Below are 8,435 nucleotides of genomic sequence, written 5' to 3'. Positions count from 1 at the left end.
TGGTGAGGAGGTGGTGGCTGTGGCAGCTCTTATTAAAAAAATTATTTTAGGCCCATCCCTTATTCCCCCTGGCCAGCATTGCCCTGGTCAGCATCCATTGCCCATCCCTTATTCCCCCTGGCCAGCATTGCCCTGGCCAGCATCCATTGCCCATCCCTTATTCCCCCTTGCCAGCATTGCCCTGGCCAGCATCCATTGCCCATCCCTTATTACCCCCTGGCCAGCATTTCGTTGCCCATCCCTTATTGCCTCTTGAATTAAGTGGTATTTCAGACAACTGAATCACATTACTGTGGGCATCACCTGTAGGTCACCATTACAGAGATTAATTACCTGAATTAATAGGCCACCAGCTGTGGGAATGGATTCCATCCCAACCCATGTCCCCAGAGCATTAGCAAGGCCTTTTGGATTGAAAGTTGCCATAATCCCAGATGACCATAGGCGTTGAAGCTGACTAGAACCTCAAGGGTCACCATACCTCAGGTGAGGGGCAAGGTTGAAAATAACCTCGGCTGGTACGGGAATTGAACCCACGCTGTTGGTGTCGATCCGCATCGCGAACCAGCCGTCCAGCCAACTGAGCTAACCGACCCCCTGGATTGCTAGCCTAGTGACATTACCACTACCCCACCACCTCTTTTCACGCCTAATGCTTTTTTCAATCCCTAATGCATCCGAATGCAAAGACAAAGATAGATTATAACCCATGTGCTGACAGCCACGGTAGCACGCTCACTGGGACGCTGAAGAATGTGGGTTCAGAAACCTCAAAGACATAATCTAGGCTGACTCTTAGTGCAGGACAGAACAAATGCCTAGAGAATGAGATGTTAAATTGATGCCGTCTGCAGCATTCTCCTGGTACCCTGACGACTGTTTGAAAGCATTCCATGGAGTCACCGTGAGATTGTGATTGAATCTGATGAACAGAAATTCACTCTGAAAATTGCATTCAGGATGAAACTGGCTCACATCACTAAATAATTAATTATCTTATATATTTACACATCAGGTCAGTCATCATTTCCAGTATTCGAATTGAGGTTTGGATGCCAGAGTCTGCAGTACATTACTCACACACCCAGCAACTTTCGTACCACACACTGCAGCTGAGATGACAGTATCTGAAAGCTTAATTCAAAGCTATCAAGCATCTCCTTGCTGTTACGTTACAGCCATGTTTCAAGCATCGCAATTTACAGATTTACTTGTTTAAAAAAAAACTATTCATAACAGAACGATGATTGGACTGCACACCATGGTGCAAGGTAACATTTTATGTGGTTAATCGTCAATAGTTAATACTTCATTTGCTCAAGAGCTTGAAAACAAAACAAAAAAAATCCCATTTGATTAGTCTTACTAACATGGAGCCCAGTCTGTGATGTTGGAATCAGTATCATTTCAATCAATACTGCAACAAATCCAGGATCCGAAGGGGCAAATGATTTTTTTTCTCTCAAAGCAACGAGGCTGGCTGGGATTAAATAAAATGTGCTCAGTTAGAATGAACGGAAACACTGTAGAGCCATTGCTCAGCTTAAATATGTAATCAGTAAATTAGGGAAGCTATGCACAAACTACGGTTTTCTTGGCTTACATCTCAAGTCCTGCGACCAGCTCTGGTCACGGAGATCAGAGAAAGACTCAGGGCCTGGAAGCAATGGAATGCAGAGGCCCAATTCCCCCTCAGTGTCAAAGGACTGAGCCACGGGGAAAGGATACCAAAGATCGGCTGTCTTTCAGCACCCCACAGAGTGGAAACCTCACAGAAGTACATTTCAAAAATACTTTCATTGAAAAGCGTTTTCATGATAACACAATAAAATCAAAACACAGAACAAATACAGTTCCAAACTTATCCTCCGTCCCAACCCCAAAAAGCAAACAAATCGTAAACAGAAACCACCCCACCCCCCCCCCCAACATCTGACTGTGACCAACTCCCTGAAATAGAAAATGAAAGGCTGCCAGTTCGAGTAGAACCCTTCTGCCGACCTCCTAATGATGTACTTGACCTTATCCAAGTACAAAAACCCTATAAGGCCACTCAACCAGGGCGCAGCACTGGGCGGAACCGGAGCCCTCTACCCACACAGAACTCGCCTTCGGGCTATCAATGAGGCCAAGGCGAGAGCATCCGCCCTCACCCCCGTCTGTAGCTCCCCAATGATGGCCACCAATGGGCAAGGCTCCAGCTTGACCCCAAGAATCCCTGACAAGGTGTTGAAGAGAGAGATCCAAAGGAGTACACGTTTAGGACATGACCAGAACGTGTGTGCATGATTCGCCGGCCCCCGAGATCAACGCTCGCACTTACCCTCCATTCCTGGAAAAACCTCACTCATCCTCGCCCTGGTTAGATGTGTCCTTTGCACCACCTTGAACTGAATTAAGCTGAGGCTAGCACAAGGAGGTGGAGTTAACCCTGTGCAGAGCCTCACTCCATACCCCCCACCCCCCCAATCAAAAAAACGCACCCAGTTCCCTCTCCCACTTCCAGTTTACCTCACCCAACAGAGCTTGCTCCACCAACCAGATCCGACCAGAGATATCTGATTACTTCCCCTCCGCCAACGAAAGGACCCTATCCACCAGAGAGAGAGCCCAGAGGAAGGAAGGAATGTCCTCGCGCAAATGTCAGGCACCTGAAAAAAGCTAAATAGATTAGACTTTGGAAGTTGGAATTTACCCAACCGGCGAACTTCCCCTCTATAAACATGTTATACATACAGAGAACATACAGTGCAGGAGGCAATTCGGCCCATCGAGTCTGCACCGACCCACTTTAGCCCTCACTTCCACCCTATCCCCATAATCCCATAACTCAATAACCCCACCTAACCTTTTTGGTCACTAAGGGCAATTTAGCGTGGCCAATCTACCTAACCTGCACGTCTTTGGACTGTGGGAGGAAACCGGAGCACCCGGAGGAAACCCACGCACACACGGGGAGAACGTGCAGACTCTGCACAAACAGTGACCCAGCGGGGAATCGAACCTGGGACCCTGGCGCAGTGAAGCCAGAGTGCTAGCCACGTGTGCCACCGTGCTGCCCATCAAAATGCTCCAACCCCTCCTTCCCCGATGAGTCCAAGACCACTGGAACAAAGTGATGATTTCTGCAGATCGGGGGCTAACATTGACGTGGTGCCCAGCTTGAAATGTTGCCAAATCCTCAGAGTGCTCACCACCAGCGGGCTTGAAATGGAAGCAGAGCTGTAACCAAGGCCCCCAAACTGTATCCCTACATGCACTCACCCCCACCTGCCCCCATTTGAAATCAGCATCCTTAAGCAGGGCCCAGGCCCGATACCAAATCCACAAAATGTGGAGCATGATCCAAAATCACTATTGCCGAACACCCCACCTCCAGCATCCCAGGAAGGAGGTCTACCCACCATAAAAAAGTCAATCCGAGAGTAGACCTGATGCACCCGAGAGAGAAAAAAAAAGCCCTTCTCATTCGGATGTAAAAATCACCAAGGGAAGTAGTCAGTTCTGGGAATCCAGTCATAGTGTTCCCCAAACATCAATGAGTCCATGTCCTTTTCAAACGAGGTTAACCAGACCAGCACAAACACCACCCCATTGAGGCCTACAAGGAACTGGAATACCTTGTTTCAGTTTATAATCATATGCCTTTGAGGTGCAATGCAACACATAATTAGTTTGGTTAATAATAGTTTCACATGGGGCTTCCGGTGACGGTGGGCGGGAGGCAGCCGTACAATGGAGGGCTCCCATTCGGGAACGGCATTTTTGGGGCTTTAAGCCCGGTCCCAGGGTCCACGGAGGTGGCAAAAGCAGGGAGAAGCCACAGAGGAGGCACAGCGAAGGCACAGTAAAAAAAAACGTCCGTAAAAAAAACAGCTGAAGGTCCGTCGGGGCGTGGAAAGGTCACCACGGGGTCACCAAGGAAAATGGAGGCTGGAGCACCAGTGGAGGCCGCATTGCTTACGGCTGAAGAAATAACTAAGGTGATGGCTGCGGAATTCGAAAGGCAGTTTACAAAATACATGGAGGCAATGAGGAAGGAGATGAGGGAGGTTTTGAGTGTGTTGGTGGAGGAGGCTATTTCCCCGGTGACGATGGCGGTGGCGAGCGCAGTGGCAGAGGTGCGGGAGCAGCTGAAGGAAGTGGAGGAGACATTATTGCAGAACGGTGATCAACTTACCTCGATGGGGAAGGAGATGCGGAAGGTGATGGACATTAACAAGGATCTGCAAGGAAAAATGGAAGACCTGGAAAACAGATCCAGGCGACAGAATTTGAGGATTGTGGGGCTGCCCGAAGGAGTTGAAGGACCGAGGCCGACTGAGTATTTTGCCGCGACACTGGCGAAACTATTGGGGGAGGGGGAGGATCCCTCCCGATATGAACTGGATCGGGCTCATCGGTCGTGGAGGCCTGTACCAAAGGCGAGTGAGCCGCCAAGGGCAGTGACTCTGTGCTTCCGTAGGTACAGGGTGAAGAAGGTCCGGAGCTGGGCCAAGCAGAAGCGGGTGGTGCAGTGGGCTGGAGCTGGTATACGTGTATGCCAGGACTTTACAGTGGAGCTGGCGAGGAGGCGGGCTGCCTTCAACCGGGTGAAGCTGGTAGTGTACATTAGCAAGGTGCGGTGCGGCATTGTACATCCAGCGAAGCTGAGGGTGACTTACAAGCTCAGGGACTTTTATTTTGGAACGGCGGAAGCAGCGGAGGGGTTTGCGACGGCAGAAGGACTGTGGCAGAACTGACAAATTGAGAAATGGTCATGTGCTGATGTAACCTCAGGACTGTATTTTCTTCTTTTTTGTTTCACTGCGTGCAGGTGTATGGGCTAAAGGAGCCAATGTTGTTTATATTTGGACAAGGGAAGTGATGGGACTTTCACTCTAAATGAGGGCTCTTTGGGGTGTAGGTGGATATGCGGGGCTTGTGCGCTAAAAGAGGATTTCAAGGCTTTCCTAGGGCCGGGCAAGGGGGAAAGGGACCCGGGCGGGGGCCTCCACGCTGGCCGGTTTAAGCCGGCCAATGAACGGGAGTGAGGTGGGGGGAGGGGCTGCGGCCATCGGAGCCTGTCAGAACAGGGTCCGAGTGGTCTAGCCGGGGTGGAAAGTTGGGGGGAAGGAACCGAGGTTGGGAGGAGGAGTTTTACAAGAGGCAGTGGACGGGAGGAGTTGGAGAGAGAGGGGGTGGGGGGTGTTTACAACTCTTGGGTATCATGTACGGTACTCTTTCAGAGGTTGGATGGTGTTGAGTGTAAGGGGGGAGTGGACTCTATAGGTTAATGGTGACCATGGGCGGTCCCGGACTCCTTTTTCTTTTTCTCCTTTGTTTTTTGTTTCCACCGTGGGAGGGTTTGTTTTATGGGATGCATATATTGACAGGTGGGCCGTTGTTTGGGGTGGTAGGAGGATGGGATCGTTGTTACTGTTAAGGGGATTGATTTTGTATTTGTTACCGTTTACTGTTTGTTGGTGGGGTGTAAATTTTGAAGGGAAATGTGAAAATGGAAAATAAAAACATTAAAAAAAAATAATAATAGTTTCATATGGTCTTTCAATAAAGGGTCAACAATCATGAACAAATCACTTTGCTCTTATATCCTTACTAATGGGCAACATGAGACTATAAGCTAGAACAAAAATAATTGTCACTTCAAAGAGCAACAATAGACTGATAATATGCATTTGCTAAAAACAAATCAGGCCCGACAAACTTTACTTTAAACAACAGAAAAGATTGATGAAGGTGATGCAGTTGATGAGTTGACGTGTATATGAACTTACAGAAGACATTTTGATAAAATCCCTCATAATAGGTTTGTGTGATTGCATGCTTTCAGGGGGAAATAATTATATGTTATGCAAGGTGGTGGTGCCTTAGGATTTGATTTCTGGTTTAAAAAAAAATTGGTTTCCAGTAAATGATCATGGGACCAGGTTGCCTGGGTGATAAACAATAGAAAAAGGGGCAATAAGTTTGTTATAGGGTTGAGTAGGTACTGAAGAGTGGTTCTCAGTTCCAGCATTATATATACAGTTTGTGTTTTTAGAACAATCTGGAACAAAGGAAGCCTTTCTTCCAGCAGAATTCGGTTACATTCTGCGTGAGATTCATAGAATTCACAGGGCAGAAAAAGGCCATTCGGCCCATCGAGTCTGCACCGGCTCTTGGAAAGAGCACCCTACCCAAGGTCAACACCTCCACCCTATCCCCATAACCCAGTAACCCCACCCAACACTAAGGGCAATTTTGGACACTAAGGGCAATTTATCATGGCCAATCCACCTAACCTGCACGTCTTTGGAGGAAACCGGAGCACCCGGAGGAAACCCACGCACACACGGGGAGTGCGTGTGCAGACTCCGCACAGACAGTGACCCAAGCCGGAATCGAACCTGGGACCCTGGAGCTGTGAAGCAATTGTGCTATCCACAATGCTACCGTGCTGCATTAAATGCTTGTTAATTGAAGGACTCCATCAACAGTGAGTTTAACTTGTGAGAGAGAGAGAGAGAGAGAGAAGGAGGAGGGATATTAAGCACGAGTGCGAGAGCAAGAGAACAAGACAATAAGATATAGGAGCAGAAGTAGGCCATTTGGCCCATCGTGTCTGCTCTACCATTCAATGAGATCATGACTGACTTGATGTGATAATCCTCAACTCCATTTTTCCACTGTACCCCCATAACCCTAGATTCCCTTACAGATTGAAAATCTATCTCAGCCTTGAACACATTTAATGCGCAAACCTCTATCGCCCTCTTGGGTAAAACATTTTACAAATTCACTACCAGAGAGAGCAAGAGAGGGGAGGGAGAAAAGAAAGAGCAGAGAGAGAGGGGGTGAGTGGATTCAACTGCACAAGATCTTTTGTTTATTCATTCATGGGATGTGGGCGCTGCAGGCTGGGCCAGCATTATTGCCCCCTTGAGGGGGCAGCTAATAAAGAGTCAACCACATTGCTGTGGGTCTGGAGTCATAGGTGGGGCAAACCAGACAAGGACAGCAGATTTCCTTCCCGAAAAGGACATTAGTGAACCAGATGGGTTTTTCGGACAATGGTGGTCATCATTAGACTTTTAATTCCAGATTTTTATTGAATCCAAATTTCACCATCTCAAGCAGCGACATTTGAGCATTACTCTGAGTGTCTGCTTTACTAGTCCAGTGATAATACCCCATATCACTGCCTCCCCAATAGTGTTTCATATACCAAATTCCAGTGAAAGAATTTTAGAAGAGGGAGCTCTAACATTGATGGACGGATTTTGTTTATTGTCACGTGTACCAAGGTACAGTGAAAAGTATTTTTCCGCGAGCAGCTCAACAGATCATTAAGTACATGAAAAGAAAACTAAAATAAAAGAAAATACATAATAGGGCAACACAAGGTACGCAACGTAACTACATAACACCGGCATCGGGTGAAGCATACAGGGGTGTAGTGTTAATGAGGTCAGTCCATATGAGGGCCATTTAGGAGTCTGGTGACAGTGGGGAAGAAGCTGTTTTTGAGTTTGTTCGTGCGTGTTCTCAGACTTCTGTATCTCCTGCCCGATGGAAGAAGTTGGAAGAGTGAGTAAGCCGGGTGGGAGGGGTCTTTGATTATGCTGCCCGCTTTCCCCAGGCAGCGGGAGGTGTAGATGGAGTCAATGGATGGGAGGCAGGTTTGTGTGATGGACTGGGCGGTGTTCACGACTCTCTGAAGTTTCTTGTGGTCTTGGGCTGAGCAGTTGCCATACCAGGTTGTGATGGGTTACGCACAAGACCTCAGAGAAATCTATGTTGAATGGGGAGTTTGCAACCGTAGGATGGTTGGAGGAGATTTGAGGAGGCATCTTTTCTATAAGTAAACAGAAGGCCCAAGAAATCTCAGCCCAGATACGAATCATTGACACCGTACTCAGATCAAGTGGTTAATCTTCCAAGTTTTAACAAGTATCTGACTTGAACGTTTGTGAAGCAAATACAATGGGTGCGTCTGCTGACGATTAATTTCCCGCAAAGAAGTCGACGAACGGTTGCCACCTCCGGGTGAACCACAACAGTGACTCTCGCAAGGCGAACTTGCATTTCTCCAAACAGAGAAAGCTGGCCATGTCAGATAGCCAGGTCTCCGACTTCGGGGGCTTTGAGTCCCTTCAGGCTAATAGTATCCGTCTCCGGGCTACCGGGGAAGCAAAGGCCAGAGCGTCTGCCTCTTTCTCCTCCTGGATTCCCGGGTCTTCTGACACTCTGAAAATCGCCACCTCTGGACTCAGCGCCACCCTTGTCTTTAACACCTGGACATGACATCTGCAAACCCCCGCCAAAATCCCCTAAGCTTTGGACATGTCCAAAACATGTGGACGTGGTTCGCCGGTCCTCCCGCACATTTTGCGCACCTGTCCTCAACCCCAAAGAATCTGCTCATCTGGGCCACTGTCATGTGAGCCCAGTGA

Source organism: Scyliorhinus torazame, chromosome 22 (genome assembly GCF_047496885.1).
Source record: "Scyliorhinus torazame isolate Kashiwa2021f chromosome 22, sScyTor2.1, whole genome shotgun sequence".
Lineage (NCBI taxonomy): Eukaryota > Metazoa > Chordata > Chondrichthyes > Carcharhiniformes > Scyliorhinidae > Scyliorhinus > Scyliorhinus torazame.
This window is presented reverse-complemented; position numbering follows the sequence as displayed.